Raw genomic sequence first — 18,333 nt, forward strand, 5'->3', positions numbered from 1 at the left:
CCAAAAGTAAATACAAAGAAAACATAGTAAAAGCATCAAGGGAAAAAAACAAATAACACACAAGGGAATCCCCATATGGTTAACAGCTGACCTTTCACCAGAAACTCTGCATGCCAGAGGGGAGTGGCAGGACATATTTAAAGTGATGAAGGAGAAAAACCTACAACCAAGATTTCTCTACCCAGCAAGGATCTCATTCAGATTTGATGGAGAAATTAAAACCTTTACAAACAAGCAAAACCTGAGAGACTTCAGCACAATCTAAGCACCATTACAACAAATGCAAAACGACATTCTCAAGGCGAGAAACACAAGAGAAGGAAACACCTGCAATAACAATCCCAAAACAGTTAAGAGAATGGTAATAGGAACATATATATCGATCATTACCTTAAAGGTAAATGGATTAAACGCTCCCACCAAAAGGCACAGACTGGTTGAATGGATTCAAAGACAAGACCAACATACATGCTGTCTACAAGAGACACACTTCAGACCTAGGGACACAAAGAGACTGAAAGTGAGGGGATGGAAAATGATTTTCCATGCAAATAGAAATCCAAAGAAAGCTGGAGTAGCCACTCTCATATCAGACAATATAGACTTTAAAATAAAGATTATTAGAAGAGACAACGAAGGACACTACATAATGATCCAGGGATCCAACCAAGAAGAGCATTGAAGAATTTCAAATATTTATGTACCCAACATAGGATCCCTTCAATATATAAGGCAAATACTAACAACCATAAATGTGGTAATCGATAGTAACAGAATCATAGTAGGGGACATTAACAGCTCATTTTCGCCAAAGTGCAGATCATCCAAAATGAAATTAAATAAGGAAACACAGGCCTTAAATGATACAGTAAAGAATATGGAGTTAATTGTAATTCATAGGAAATTCCATCCAAAAACTAGAGGATACACATTTTTCTCAAGAGCTCATGGACAATTCTCCAGGATAGATCACACCTTCACACGTTCGGTCACAAATCAAGCCTTGGTAAATTGCAGAAAATTGAAATCACATCAAGTATATTTTCTGACCACTAGGTTAAGAGACTATATATCAATTACACGAAAATATGTGTCCAAAATACAAACGCATATAGGATACACATTGGACTATTTAATAAGGAAGGAATCACTGAAGAAATCAAAGAGGAAATCGAAAAATACCCAGAAACAAACGACAGTGGACAAACGACGAACAAAATCTATGGGACGCAACCAAAGCAGTTGTAAGAGGGAAATTTATAGTAATAAAATCCTACCTGAAGAAACAGGAAACATCTCAAATAAACAACATAACTTTGCACTTAAATCAATTAGAGAAAGAAAAACAAGAAAACCCCAAGGTTAGCAGAAGTTAGGAAATCATAAAGATCAGATCACAAATCAATGAAAACGAAAAGAAGGAAATGACAAGAAAGACCAATAACACTGAAAGCTGGTTCTTTGAGAAGTTACACAAAATTGTAAAACCATTAGCCAGACTCATGAAGAAAAAAAGGGAGAACACACAAATCAATAGAATTAGAAATGGAAAAGGAGAAGTAACAACTGACACACAGAAATACATTGGATCATGCAATATTACTAAAAGGAACTCTATGACAATAAAATGGACCATCTGGAAGAAATGGACAAATTCTTAGAAATGCACAGCGTGCTGAGAGTGAACTTGGAAGAAAGAGAAAATATGAACAGACCAGTCACCAGCACTGAAATTGAAATTGTGTTTACAATTCTTCCAACAAACAAAGGCCCAGGACCAGATGGCTTGACAGAAGAATTCTATCAAACATTTAGAGAAGAGCTAATACCTATCCTTGTCAAACTCTTCCAACATATAGCAGAGGGAGGAATACACCAAAACTCATTCTATGAAAACACCATCACTCTAATACTAAAATCAGACAAGATGTCACAAAGAATGAAAACTACAGACCAATATCACTGATGAACATAGATGCAAAAATCCTCAACAAAATACTAGCAAACGGAAACCGACAGCACATTAAAAGGATCATACGCCATGACCACGTGGGGTTTCTTCCACGTATGCTAGGATTCTTCAGGATATGCAAATCCATCAACGTGATACATCATATTAACAAACTGAAGACGAAAACCATATGATCATCTCAATATATGCAGAGAAAGCTTTCGACAAAATTCAACACCCATTTATGATAAAATCTTGGGAGAAAGCAGGCATTGAGGGAACACTGCTGAACATAACAAAGGCCATTTATGAGAAACACACAGCCAACATAGTTCTCAACGCTGAAAACCTGGAACCATTTCCACTAGTTTCAGGAGCAAGAGAAGGTTGCCGCCTCTCACCACGATTATTCAACATAGTTTTGGAAGCTGAAGCCACAGCAATCAGAGAAGTGAAAGAAGTATAAATAATCCAAATCGGAAAAGAAGAAATAAAGCTGTCACTGTTTGCAGAGGACATACTATACATAGAGAATCCTAGAGATGCTACCAGAAAACAGCTAGAGCTATTCAATGAATTTGGTAAAGTAACAGGATACAATATTAATGCACCGAAATCTCTTGCATACTTATACACTAATGATGAAATATCTGAAAGTAAAATTAAGAAAACACTCCCATTTACCATTGCAACAAAAAGAAAACTATATCTCGGAATAAACCTACTTAAGGAGAAAAAAGACCTGTATGCAGAATACTATATGACACTGAGGAAAGCATTGACAGCTGAAACAATGTGTTGGAGCAATATACCATGTGCTTGGGTTGGAAGAATCAACATTTTGAAAGAGACTCTATGACACAGAGCAATCTACACATTCAATGCAATGCGTATCAAACTATCACTGGCATTTTAAACAGAACTAGAATAAAAATATTTCACAATTTGTATGCAAACACAAAATACCCCGACTGGCCACAGCAAACTTGAGAATGAAAAATGTAGCTGGAAGAAACAGGCTCCCTAACTTCAGACTATTCTACAAAGTTACAGTATTCAAGAGAGTATGGTACTGGCAGAAAAACTGAAATAAACATTAATGTATCAGGATAAATATTCTACAGAAAGACCCATGCACGTATGGTCACCTTATTTTTGGTAAACGAGGCAAGAATATACAGTTCAGAAGAGACAGCCGCTTCAATAAGGGGTGCTGGGAAACTGGACAGGTCCATGTAGAAGTATGAACTTAGAAAACTCCTTAACACCATACAAAATAATATGCTCAAAATGGATTAATTATCTAAATGTAAGTACAGACACTATCAAACTCTTAGAAGAAAACATAAGCAGTACGCTCTATGACATGAATCACAGCAAGATTCTTTTTAACCCACATTGTAGAGAAGTGGATATAAAAACAAACAAACAAAAACCCCAATTGGACCTAATGAATGATAAAAGCTTTTTGACAACAAAGGAAACCAAAGAGAAGTCAAAAAAAAACCTCTCAAAATGGGGGAAATAATTTACAATGAAGAAAATGACAAAGGATTCATGTCCAAAATTTACAGACACCTCATGCAGCTCAAAAAGAGAAAAACCAAAAATCCAATCCAAAAATGGGCAGAAGATCTAAACAGACAGTTCTCCAAATAAGATATACAGATTCCCAGCAAACAGATGAAAGAATGCTCAACATCATTAATCATTAGAGAAATGCAAATCAAAACTACAATAAGATATCATCCCACACTGATCAGAATGGCCACCATCAAAAAATCTAGAAACAATGAATGCTGGATTGCGTGTGGAGAAAAGGGAACACTCTTGCACTGCTGGTGGGAATGTAAATTGATACAGCCACTATGGAGAACAGTATATGGTTTCCTGAAAACACTACAAGTAAACCTCCCATAAGACCCAGCAATTCCACTACTGTGCATATTCCCTGAGAAAACCATAATTGAAAAAGACTCATGTACTGAAATATTCACTGCAGTTCTATTTACAAGAGCCAGAACATGGAACAACCTAACTGGGCATTATCGGATGAATGGATAAATAAGATGTCGTACATATATACGATGGAATATTACTCAGCCATAAAAACAAATGGAATTGAGTTATTTGTAGTGACGGGAATGGACTTAGAACCTGTCATATAGAGTGAAGTAAGCCAGAAAAAGAAAAACATATACCATATGCTAACACGTACATATGGAACCTACAAAAAAAAATAAAAGGTCACGCAGAAACTAGGGGTAAGACGGGAATGAAGATTCAGACCTATTAGGGAATGGATTCGAGGATGTTGGGAAGGGGAAGTGTAAGCTATTCCAAAGTGAGAGAGTTACAGGGACATATATACACTACCAATAGTAGAACAGATAGCGACTGTGAAGCAGCCTGATAGCTCAAGATCAGCTCGGTGTTTTGTGACCACCTAGAATGGTGAGATAGGGAGGATGGGAGGGAGCGAGATGCAAGAGGGAAGAGATACAGGAACATGTAAATATGTATAACAGATTCACTTTGTTATAAAGCAGAAACTAACACACCATTGTAAAGTTATTATACTCAGAAAAAGATGTTAAATTTATTTTCTTTAAACTTGTATTTTATTTTAATAACTTTATTTCTTTATCTAACTCTATTTTATTTTATCTTCTTCTCTCTCTTTTACCTTTCCTCCCTTTTATTTTGTGCCATGTGGATGAAAGGCTATTGGTGCACTAGCAGTCATTTCTGTGCCTCTGAGTTGGGAGAGGCTACTTAGGACACTTGTACTCAAGACACCTCCCAGTTCCATGTAACATCAAATGGGAAATATCTTCCATAGGTCTCCATCTCAAAACCAAGGCCCAGCTTCACTCAATGTCCAGTAAGCTACAGTGATGGACATCCTATGCCAAAAAACAAATAAGATAGGAACACAACCCCACACATGATCAGAGAGGCTGCCTAAAATCATAATAAGGCTACAGACACCCCAAAACACAACACCAGATGAGGAACTGCCCACCAGAAAGAGAAGATACAGTCCCATTCACAAAAATTCGTGGACAATCCCCTCAACCAGGAAGACTACACAACACTCTGAAGGAACTTTAGCGACTGTGAACAGACACCAAATACAATGGTGACTATGAAATTGCAACCTGCAAAAGCAGACCACAAACACAGGAAGATAATCAAACTCAGAAGACAGAAAATCACAGCAGATGAAGGAGCAAGGTAAAAGCCTAACCGACCATAATATGAAGAGGAAATACGCACTCTACATGAAATGAATTCAGAAGAATGATAGTAAAAATTATCCACAATCTTGGAAATAGAATAGAGGAAATGCAAGAAACATTTAACAAGGACTTAGAAGAACTAAAGTGGAAACAAGCAATGATGAACAACACAATAAATGAAATGAAATTTTCTCTAGAAGTGATCAAAAGCAGAATAACTGAGGTGGAAGAACAGAAAAGTGACCTGGAAGATAAATTATTGTAAATAAATACTGCAGAGCAGAATATAGAACAAGGTATGAAAAGAACTGAAGACAGTCTCAGAGAATTCTGGGAAAATACTAAATTCACAAACATTCAAATTGTATGGGTTGTAGCAGAAAAAGAGTAACAGAAATGGACTGAGAAAATACTTGAAGAGATTATGTTTGAAGACTTTCCCAATACGTGAAAGGAAATAGTTAATCAAGTCCAGGAAGAACAGAGAGTCCCATACAGGATCAGTCCAAGGAGAAACATCAAAGACATATATTAATCAAACTATCAAAAATTAAATACAAAGAAAACATGGTAAATGCATCAAGGGAAAAAAACAAATAATACACCACAGAATCCCCGTATGGATAACAGCTGATCTTTCACCAGATACTCTGCATGCCAGAAGGGAGTGGGAGGGCATATTTTAAGTGATGAAGGAGAAAAACCTACAACCAAGATTTCTCTACCCATCAAGGATGTCACTCAGATTTGATGGAGAAACTAGAACCTTTAAAAACAAGCAAAACCTGAGAGACTTCCGCGCAACCTAAGCACCTTTACAACAAATGCTAAACGAACTTCTCTAGGTGAAAAAAACAACAGAAGGACAAACCTGCAATAGCAAACCCAAAACAGTTAAGAAAATGGGAATAGGAGCATACATATCGACGATTACCTTAAATATAAATGGATTAAACACTCCCACGAAAAGGCACAGACTGGTTGAATGGATTCAAAGACAAGACCAATATACATGCTGTCTACAAGAGACACACTTCAGACCTAGGGACAGACACAGACTGAAAGTGAGGGGACAGAAAATTATTTTCCATGCAAAGAGAAATCCAAAGAAAGCTGGAGTAGCCACTCTCATATCACACAAGATAGATTTTAAAATAAATATTATTAGAAGAGACAACAAAAGACACTATATAATGATCCAGTGATCGACCAAAGAAGAGCTTTGAAGAATTTCAAATATTTATGCACCCAACATAGGATCCCCTCAATATATAAGGCAAATAATAACAACCATAAATGTGGTAATCGACAGTAACAGAATCATAGTAGGGGACATTAACACCTCATTTTCACCAAAGTGCAGATCATCCAAAATGAAATTAAATGAGGAAACACAAGCTTTACATGATACAGTAAAGAATATGAACTTAATTGTAATTTACAGGAAATTCCATCCAAAAACAAGAGAATAAATATTTTTCTCAAGTGCTCATGGACAATTCTCCAGGATAGATCATACCTTCACACGTTCGGTCACAAATCAAGCCTTGGTAAATTTCAGAAAATTGAAATCACATCAAGTATATTTTCTGACCACTAGGTTAAGAGACTATATATCAATTACACGAAAATATGTGTCCAAAATACAAACGCATATAGGATACACATTGGACTATTTAATAAGGAAGTGATCACTGAAGAAATCAAAGAGGAAATCAGAAAATACCCAGAAACAAACGAGAATGGACACACTACGAACAAAAACTATGGGATTCAGCCAAAGCAGTTATAAGAGGGAAATTTATAGCAATACAATCCTACTGAAGAAACAGGAAGCATCTCAAATAAACAACATAACCTTGCACTTAAATCAATTAAAGAAAGAAAAACAAGAAAACCCCAAGGTTAGTAAAAGTTAGGTAATCATAAATATCAGATCAGAAATCAATGAAAACGAAAAGAAGGAAATGACAGGAAAGACCAATAACACTGAAAGCTGGTTCTTTGAGAAGATACACAAAATTGTAAAACCATTAGCCAGATTCATGAAGGAAAAAAAGGGAGAACACTCAAATCAATAGAATTAGAAATGACAAAGGAGAAGTAACAACTGACACAAAGAAATACAATGGATGATGTGATATTACTACAAGGAACTCTATGACAATAAAATGGACCATCTGGAAGAAATGGACAAATTCTTAGAAATGCACAATGTGCTGAGACTGAACTAGGAAGAAATAGAAAATATGAACAGACCAGTCAACAGCACTGAAATTGAAACTGTGATTAAAATTCTTCCAACAAACAAAAGCCCACGACCACATGGCTTGACAGGTGAATTCTATCAAACATTTAGAGAAGAGCTAATACCTATCTTTCTCAAACTCTTCCAGCATATAGCAGAGGGAGGAATACACCAAAGTCCATTCTATGAAGAAACCATCACTCTAATAGTAAAATCAGACAAAGATGTTGCAAAGAATGAAAACTACAGACCAATATCACTGATGAACATAGATGCAAAAATCCTCAACAAAATACTAGCAAACGGAAACCGAAAGCACATTAAAAGCATCATACATCATGACCACGTGGGGTTTCTTCCACGAATGCTAGGATTCTTCAGGATACGCAAATCCATCAATGTGATACACCATATTAACAAATTGAAGACGAAAACCATATGATCATCTCAATATATGCAGAGAAAACTTTCGACAAAATTCAACACACATTTATGATAAAATCCTGGGAGAAAGTAGGCATTGAGGGAACACTGCTCAACATAACAAAGACCATATATGACAAACACACAGCCAACATAGTTCTCAATGTTGAAAACCTGGAACCATTTCCACTAGTTTCAGGAGGAAGACAAGTTTGCCCAATCTGACCACTATTATTCAACATAGATTTGGAAGCTGTAGCCACAGCAATCAAAGAAGAGAAAGAAACAAAAATAATCCAAATCGGAAAAGAAGAAATAATGCTGTCACTGTTTGCAGAGGACATGATACTATACATAGAGAACCCTAAAGATGCTACCAGAAAACAACTAGAGCTAATCAATGAACTTGGTAAAGTAGCAGGATACAAAATTAATGCACAAAAATCTCTGGCATTTTTATACACTAATGATGAAATATCTGAAAATGAAATTAAGAAAACATCACATTTACCGTTGCAACAAAAAGAAAACTGTATCACGGAAGAAACCTAGCTCAGGAGAAAAAACACCTGTATGCAGAATATTATATGACACTGATGAAAACAATGACAGCTGAAAAAATGTGTTGGAGAAAAATACCATGTCCTTGGGTTGAAAGAATCAACATTCTGAACATATCTCTATGACACAGAGCAATCTACACATTCAATGCAATGCCTTTCAAACAAGCACTGGCATTTTAAACAGAAGGAGAAGAAGAAAATTTCACAATTTTTTTGAAAACACAAAATACCCCGAAGAGCCAAAGCAAAATTGAGAATGAAAATGGAGCTGGAAGAAACAGGCTCCCTAACTTCAGACTGTTCTACAAAGCTGCAGTATTCAAGAGAGTATGCTATTGGCACAAAAACTGAAATATATATCAATGTAACAGGAAAAAAAGTCCACAGAAAAACCAAGGCATGTATGGTCACCTTATCTTTGGTAAACGAGGCAAGAATATACAGTGGAGAAGAGAAAGACGCTTCAATAAGGGGTGCTGGGAAACTGGACGGGTCCATGTACAATTATGAAATTAGAAAACTCCCTAACACCATACAAAATAATAAGCTTAAAATGGATTACTTATCTAAATGTAAGTCTAGAGACTATCACACTCTTACAGGAAAACATATGCAGTACGCTTTATGACATGAATCACAGCAAGATTCTTTTTGACCCACATCGTGAAGAAGTGGATATACAAACAAACAAACAAAAACCCAAATTCGACCTAATGAAAAACAAAAGGTTTTTGACAGCAAAGGAAACAAAAACAAGTCCAAAAAAAACTCTCAGAATGGGAGAAATCATTTACAATGAATCAACTGACAAAGGATTAATGTCCAAAACTTACAGACACCTCATGCAGCTCAAAAAGAGAAAAGCCAAAAATCCAATCCAAAAATGGGCAGAAGATGTAAACAGACATTTCTCCAAAAAAGATATACAGATTCCCAGCAAACAGATGAAAGAATGCTCAACATCATTAATCATTGGAGAAATGCAAATCAAAACTACAATAAGATATCACCTCACACTGATCAGAATGGCCACCATCAAAAAATCTAGAAACAATGAATTCTGGATTGCGTGTGGAGAAAAGGGAACACTCTTGCACTGCTGGTGGGAATGTAAATTGATACAGCCACTATGGAGAACAGTATGGGGATCCTGAAACAACTACAAGTAAACCTACTATAAGACCCAGCAATTCCACTACTGTGCATATACTCTGCGAAAACCATAATTGAAAGACTCATGTACCGAAATGTTCACTGCAGTTCTATATACAAGAGCCAGGAGATGGAACAATCTAACTGTGCATCATCGGATGAATGGATAAATAAGATGTCATACATATATACGATGGAATATTACTCAGCCATATGTACAAACGGAATTGAGTTATTTGTAGTGAGGGGGATGGACTTACAATCTGTCATATAGAGTAAAGTAAGTCAAAAAGAGAAAAATAGATATCATATGCTAACACGAATATATGGAACCTATGAGAAAAAATAAAAGGCCATGCAGAAACTAGGGGTAAGACGGGAATGAAGATTCAGACCTACTAGAGAATGGATTCGAGGATGTTGGGAAGGGGAAGTGTAAGCTATTCCAAAGTGAGAGAGTTGCAGGGACATATATAAACTACCAAGCGTAGAACAGATAGCGACTGTGAAGCAGCCTGATAGCTCAAGATCAGCTCGGTGTTTTGTGACCACCTAGAATGGTGAGATAGGGAGGATGGGAGGGAGCAAGATGCAAGAGGGAAGAGATATGGGTATATATATATATATATATATATATATATATATATAACAGATTCACTTTTTTATAAGCAGAAACTAACACAGAATTTTTAAGTTATTATACTCAGAAAAAGATGTTAAATTTATTTTCCTTAAACTTATATTTTATTTTAATAACTTTATTTTTTTATCTTACTCTATTTTGTTTTATCTTCTTCTCTCTCTTTTACCTTTCCTCCCTTTTATTTTGTGCCATGTGCATGAAAGTCTACTGCTGCACTAGCAGTCATTTCTGTGCCTCTGAGTTGGCAGAGACTACTTAGGACACTGGTACTCAAGACACCTCCCAGTTCCGTGTAATATCAAACGGGGAACATCTCCCAGAAGTCTCCATCTCAAAACCATGACCCATCTTCACTCAATGTCCACTATGCTACAGTGATGGACATCCTATGCCAAAAAACAAATAAGATAGGAACACAACCCCACACATTATCAGAAAGGCTGCCAAAATCATAATAAGGCCACAGAAACCCCAAAACACACCACCAGATGTGGGACTGCCAACCAGAAAGACAAGATACAGACTCATTCACAAAAATTCATGGACAATCCCCTCAACCAAGAAGACTACACAACACTCTGAGGGATTTTAGCGACTTTGAACAGATACCGAATACAACGGGAACTATGAAATGGTAGCCTGCAAAAGCAGACCCCAAACACAGGAAGATAATTAAACGGAGAAGACAGAAAATCACAGCAGATTAAGGAGCAAGGTAAAAGTCCACACGAGCGTAGAATGAAGAGGAAATATGCACTCTACCTGAAATGAATTCAGAATATTGATAGAAAAGATGATCCACAATCTTGGAAATAGAATAGACAAATTGCAAGAAACATTTAACAACGACTTAGAGGAACTAAGGAGGAAACAAGCAACGATGAACAGCATAATAAATGAAATGAAAAATTCTCCAGAAACGATCAAAAGCAGAATAACTGAGGTGGAAGAATGGAAAAGTTACCTGGAAGATAAAATAGTGTAAATAACTATTGCAGAGCAGAATATTGAACAAGGTATGCAAAGAACTGAAGACAGTCTCAGAGAATTCTGGGAGAAAACTAAATTCACCAACATTCAAATTATATGGGTCCTAGAAGAAGAAGAGTAAAAGAAATGGACTGAAAAAATACTTGAACAGATTATGGTTGAAGACATTCCTAATATGTGAAAGGAAATAGTTATTCAAGACCAGGAAGAACAGAGAGTCCCATAAAGGATAAGTCCAAGGAGAAACATAAAAGACTCATATTAATCACACTATCCAAAAGTAAATACAAAGAAAACATAGTAAAATCATCAAGGGAAAAAACAAATATCACACAAGGGAATTCCCGTATGGTTAACAGCTGATCTTTCACCAGAAACTCGGCATGCCAGAAGGGAGTGGCAGGACATATTTAAAGTGATGAAGGAGAAAAACCTACAACCAAGATTTCTCTAGCCATCAAGGATCTCATTTGATTTGATGGAGAAATTAACACCTTTACAAACAAGGAAAACCTGAGAGACTTCAACGCAACCTAAGCACCTTTACAGCAAATGCTAAACGAACTTCTCCAGGCGAGAAACACAAGAGAAGGAAAAACCTGCAATAACAAACCCAAAACAGTTAAGAAAATGGGAATAGGAACATACATATCGATCATTACCTTAAATGTAAACGGAATAAAAGCTCCCACCAAAAGACACAGACTGGTTGAATGGATTCAAAAACAAAACCAATATACATGCTGTCTACAAGAGACACACTTCAGACTTAGGGACACAAACAGACTGAAAGTGAGGGGATGCAAATTGATTTTCCATGCAAAGAGAAATCCAAAGAAAGCTGGAGTAGCCACTCTCATATCAGACAAGATAGACTTTAAAATAAAGATTATTAGAAGAGACAATGAAGGACACTACATAATGATCCAGGGATTGACCCAAGAAGAGCATTGAAGAATTGCAAATATTTATGCACCCAACATAAGATCCCATCAATATATAAGGCAAATAATAACAACCATAAAAGTGGTAATCGACAGTAACACAATCATAGTACAGGACTTTAACACCTCATTTTCGGCAAAGTACAGATCATCCAAAATGAAATTAAATGAGGACACATAGGCGTTACATGATACAGTAAAGAATATGGATTTAATTGTGATTTATAGGAAATTCCAACTAAAAACACCAGAATAAACATTTTTCTCAAGTGCTCATGGACAATTCTCCAGGATTGATCATACCTTCACACCATCGGTAACAAATCAAGCCTCGGTAAATTTCAGAAAATTGAAATCACATCAAGTATATTTTCTTACCACTAGGTTAAGAGACTATTTATCAATTACACGAAAATATGTGTCCAAAATACAAACGCATATAGGATACACATTGGACTATGTAATAGGGAAGTGATCACTGAAGAAATCAAAGAGGAAATCAAAAAATACCCAGAAACAAACGACAATAGACACACGACGAACAAAAACCATGGGATGCAGCCAAAGCAGTTCTAAGAGGGAAATTTATAGCAATACAATCCTACATGAAGAAACAGGAAACATCTCAAATAAACAACAAAACATTCGACTTAAACCAATTAGAGAAAGAAGAACGAGAAAACCCCAACGTTAGCAGAAGTTAGGAAATCATAAAGATCAGATCACAAATCAATGAAAATGAAAAGAAGGGGATGACAGGAAAGACCAATAACACTGAAAGATGGTTCCTTGAGAAGATACACAAAATTGTAAAACCATTAGCCAGACTGATGAAGAAAAAAAGGGAGAACACTCAAATGAATATAATTAGATATGAAAAAGGAGAAGTAAAAACTGACACACAGAAATACAATGGATCATGAGATATTACTACAAGGAGCTCTATGACAATAAAATGGACAATCTGGAAGAAATGGACAAATGCTTAGAAATACACAACGTGCTGAGACTGAACTAGGAAGAAATAGAAAATATGAGCAGACTAGTCACCAGCACTGAAATTGAAACTCTGATTAAAATTCTTCCAACAAACAAAAGCCCAGGACCAGATGGCTTGACAGGAGATTTCTATCAAACATTTAGACAAGAGCTAATACCTATATTTCTCAAAGGCTTCCAACATATAGCAGAGGGGGGAGTACACCAAAACACAGTCTATGAAGACATCATCACTCTAATACTAAAATCAGAGAAAGATGTCGCAAAGAATGAAAAGTAAAGACCAATATCACTGATGAACATAGATGCAAAAATCCTCAACAAAATACTAGCAAACGGAAACCGAAAGCACATTAAAAGCATCATACATCATGACCACGTGGGGTTTCTTCCACGAATGCTAGGATTCTTCAGGATACGCAAATCTATCAACGTGATACACCATATTAACAAAGTGAAGACGAAAACCACATGATCATCTCAATATATGCAGAGAAAGCTTTTGGCAAAAGTCAACACCCATTTATGATAAAATCCTGGGAGAAAGTAGGCATTAAGGGAACACTGCTCAACATAACAAAGGCCATATGTGACAAACACACAGCCAACATAGTCCTCAATGTTGAAAACCTGGAAAAATTTCCACTAGTTTCAGGAGCAAGAAAAGGTTGCCCACTCTCACCACTATTACTCAACATACTTTTGGAAGCTGTAGCCACAGCAATCAGAGAAGAGAAAGAAAAAAAAATAATCCAAATCGGAAAAGAAGAAATAAACCTGTCACTCTTTGCACAGGACATGATACTATACATAGAGAACCCTAAAGATGCTACCAGAAAACAACTAGAGCTAATCAATGAATTTGGTAAAGTAGCAGGATACAAAATTAATGTACAGAAATCTCTGGCATTCTTATACACTAATGATGAAATATCTGAAATTGAAATTAAGAAAACACTAAAATATACCATTGCAACAAAAAGAAAACTATATCTCGGAATAAAATACCTAAGGAGACAAAGGATCTGTATGCAGAATATTATATGACACACATGAAAGCAATGACAGCTGAAATAATGTGTTGGAGCAATATTTCATGTCCTTGGGTTGGAAGAATCAACATTGTGAAAATGACTCTATGACACAGAGCAATCAACACATTCAATGCAATGCCTATCAAACTACCACTGGCAGTTTAAACAGAACTAGAACAAAATAATTTCATAATTTGTATGCAAACACAAAATACCCCGAATAGCCCAAACAACCTTGAAAATGAAAAATGGAGTTGGAAAAGTCAGGCTCCCTATCTTCAGACTATTCTACAAAGCTACAATAGTCAAGAGAGAATGGTATGGGCACTAAAATTGAAATATACATCAATGTAATAGGATAGAAAGCCCAGAGAAAATCCCAGGCACGTATGGTCAGATTATCTTTGGTAAACTAGGCAAGAATATACAGTGGAGAAGACACAGCATCTTCAATAAAGGGTGCTGTGACACTGGACAGGTCCATGTACAAGTATGAAATTAGAAAACTCCCTAATACCATAAAAAATAATAAGCTCAAAATGGATTAAAGATCTAAATGTAAGTCCAGACACTAACAAACTCTTAGAGGAAAACATATGCGGTACGGTCTATGATATGAATCACAGCAAGATTCTCTTTGACCCTTATTGTGGAGAAGTGGATATAAAAACAAACAGTCAAAAATCCAAATTGGACCTAATGAAAGATAAAAGATTTTGGACAACAAAGGAAAGCATAAACAAGACCAAAACGACTCTCTTAGAATGGGAGAAATCATTTACAATGAAGAAACTGACAAAGGACTAATGTCCAAAATTTACAGACACCCGTGCAGCTCAATAAAAGAAAAACCAAAAATCCAATACAAAAATGGGCAGAAGATCTAAACAGACATTTCTCCAAAGAAGATATACAGACTGTCAACAAACAGATGAAAGAATGCTCAACATTATTAATCATTAGAGAAATGCAAATCAAAACTACAATTAGATATCACCTCACACCGATCAAAATGGCCACCATCAAAAAATCTAGAAACAATGAATGCTGGATTGCGTGTGGAGAAAAGGAACACTCTTGCAGTGATGGAGGGAATGTAAATTGATATAGACACTATGTAGAACAGTATGTGGTTTTCTGAAAAAACTACAAGTAAACCTACCATAGGACCCAGCAATCCCACTACTGTGCATATGCCCAGAGAAAACCAAAATTCAAAAAGAGTCATGTACCAAAATGTTCACTGCAGTTCTATTTACAAGAGCCAGGAGATGGAACAACCTAACTGTGCATCATCGGATGAATGGATAAATAAGATGTCGTACATATATATGATGGAATATTACTCAGCCATAAAAACAAACGGAATTGATTTATTTCTAGTGAGGGGGATGGACGTAGAATCTGTCATATAGAGTGAAGTAAGCCAGAAAGAGAAAAACAAATACCAAATGCTAACACATATACATGGAACCAACGAAAAAAAATAAAAGGTCATGCAGAAAATAGGGGTAAGAGAGGAATGAAGATACAGACCCAAAAGAGAATGGCTCGAGGATGTTAGGAAGGGGAATTGTAAGCTCTTACAAAGTGAGAGAGTTTCAGGGACATATATACACTACCAAATGTAGAACAGATAGCGACTAGGAAGCAGCCTCATAGCACAAGGAGATCAGCTGAGTGCCCTGTGACCACCCAGAATGGTGACATAGGGAGGATGGGAGGGAGCGAGATGCAAGAGGGAATAGATATGCGAACATGTGTATATGTATAACAGATTTACTTTGTTATAAAGCAGAAACTAACACACCATTGTCAAGTTATTATATTCCAAAAAAGACGTTAAATTTATTACTTTTTAAACTTATATTTTGTTTTAATACAATTATTTTTTTATCCTACTCTATTTTATTTTATCCTCTTTTTTCTTTTAGCTTTTCTCCCTTTCATATTGTGTCATGTGGATGAAAGGCTACTGCTGCCAAGTAGTCAGTGCTCTGCCTCTGAGGTGGGAGAGCCTACTTAGGACACTGGTCCTCAAAACACCTCCCAGCTTCATGTAATATCAAAAGGGGAAACTCCTCCAGAGATCTCCGTCTCAAAACAAAGGCCCAGCAACACTCAATGTCCAGTAAGCTACAGACTTGGACATCCTATGCCCAACAACAAACAAGACAGGAAGACAAACCCACACATTATCAGAGAGGCTGCCTAAAATCATAATAATGCCACAGACACCCCAAAACACACCACAAGACGTGGACATCCCCACCAGGAAGACAAATTCCAGCCTCATCCAAAAGAACTCATGGACTATCCCCTCAACCAGGACGACTACACAACACTCTGAAGTAACTTTAGCGACTGTGAAGAGACACGAAATACAAAGGGAAATATGAAATTGCAGCCTGAAAAAAGGAGACCCCAATCACAGGAAGATAATGAAACAGAGAAGACAGAAAAACACAGCAGATGAAGGAGCAAGGTAAAAGCTCACCCGACCGAACAATGAAGAGGAAATATGCAGTCTACCTGAAACGAATGCAGAATAATGATAGTAAACATGATCCACAATCATGGAAATAGAATAGAGAATATGCAAGAAACATTTAACAACAACTAAGAATGACTAAAGGGGAAACAAGCAATGATGAACAACACAATAAAAGAAATGAAAAACTCTCCAGAAGCGATCAATAGCAGAATAACTGAGGTGGAAGAACGGATAAGTGACCTGGAATATAAAATAGGGTAAAAAATTACTGCACAGTGGAATAAACAAGAAAGTAAGAAAAAACTAAAGACAGTCTCAGAGACTTCTGGGACAAAACGAAATTCACCAACATTCAAATCATATGGGTCCTAGAAGAAGAAGAGGAAAAGAAATGGACTGAGAAAATACTTGAAGAGATTATGGTTGAAGACTTTCCTAATATGTGAAATGAAATAGTTAATCAAGTCCAGGAAGAACAGAGTGTCCCAAACAGGATAAGTCCAATGATAAACATCAAAGACACATAGTAATCAAACTATCCAAAATTACAGAAACCACATGCAGCTCAGTAACAGAAAAATCAAAAATCCAATTCCAAAAATGGGCAGAAGATCTAAACAGACATTTCTCCAAACAAGATATACAGATTACCAACAAAGAGATGAAAGAATGCTCAAAATCATTAATCATTAGAGAAATGCAAATCAAAACTATAGTTAGATATCACGTCACACCGATCAGAATGGCCACCATCAAAAAATCTAGAAACAATGAATGCTGGATAGCACGTGGAGAAAAGGGAACACTCTTGCCCAGCTGGTGGGAATGTAAATTGATACAGCCACTATGGAGAACGGTATGGGATTTCCTGAAAATTCTACAAGTAAACCTACCATAGGACAAAGCAATCCCACTATTGTGCATAAAACCTGAGTAAACCATAGTTCAAAAAGAGTCATGTACCGAAATGTTCACTGCAATTCTATTTACAAGAGCCAGGAGATGGAACAAGGTAACTTCATCATCAGATGATTGGATAAATAATATGTTGTACATATATACGGTGGAATATTACTCAGCCATAAAAGCAAACGGAACTCAGTTATTTGTAGTGAGGGGGATGGACATAGAATCTGTCATATAGAGTGAACTAAGCCAGAAAGAGAAAAACAAATACCAAATGCAAACACATATATATGGAGCCTACGTAAAAAATAAAAGGTCATGCAGAACATTCAGGGAAGCCAGGAATGAACATACAGAACTACTAGAGAATGCATTCGAGGATGTTGGGAAGAGGAATTGTAAGCACTTACAAACTGAGAGAGTTGCATGGACATATATACACTACAAAACGTAGAAGAGATAGCAACTGGGAAGCAGCCTCATAGCACAAGGAGATCAGCTCAGTGCTTTGTGACCACCCAGAATGGTGAGATATGGAGGATGGGAGGGAGCGGGATGCAAGAGGGAAGAGATATGTGAACATGTATATGTGCATAACAGATTCACTTTGTTATAAAGCAGAAATTAACACACCATTGTCAAGTTATTATACTGCAAAACAGACGTTAAATTTATTATTTTTTAAACTTATATTTTATTTAATAACATTATTTTTTATCTTACTCTATTTTATTTTATCCTCTT

At 36.3% G+C, this 18,333-nt stretch overlaps 1 protein-coding gene across 1 annotated transcript in view; it reads left to right on the forward strand.

Annotated features, from left to right (window-relative positions):
- LOC114891181 (amelogenin, Y isoform-like) overlaps nt 1-18,333 on the forward strand; it is a 72,303-nt gene that overhangs the window by 3,499 nt on the left and 50,471 nt on the right. The gene's annotated exons all lie outside the window — the stretch shown is intronic.

The sequence above is a fragment of the Monodon monoceros genome, unplaced genomic scaffold (genome assembly GCF_005190385.1).
Source record: "Monodon monoceros isolate NGI ecotype Baffin Bay Population unplaced genomic scaffold, NGI_Narwhal_1 Contig174_ctg1, whole genome shotgun sequence".
Taxonomy (NCBI): Eukaryota; Metazoa; Chordata; class Mammalia; order Artiodactyla; family Monodontidae; genus Monodon; species Monodon monoceros.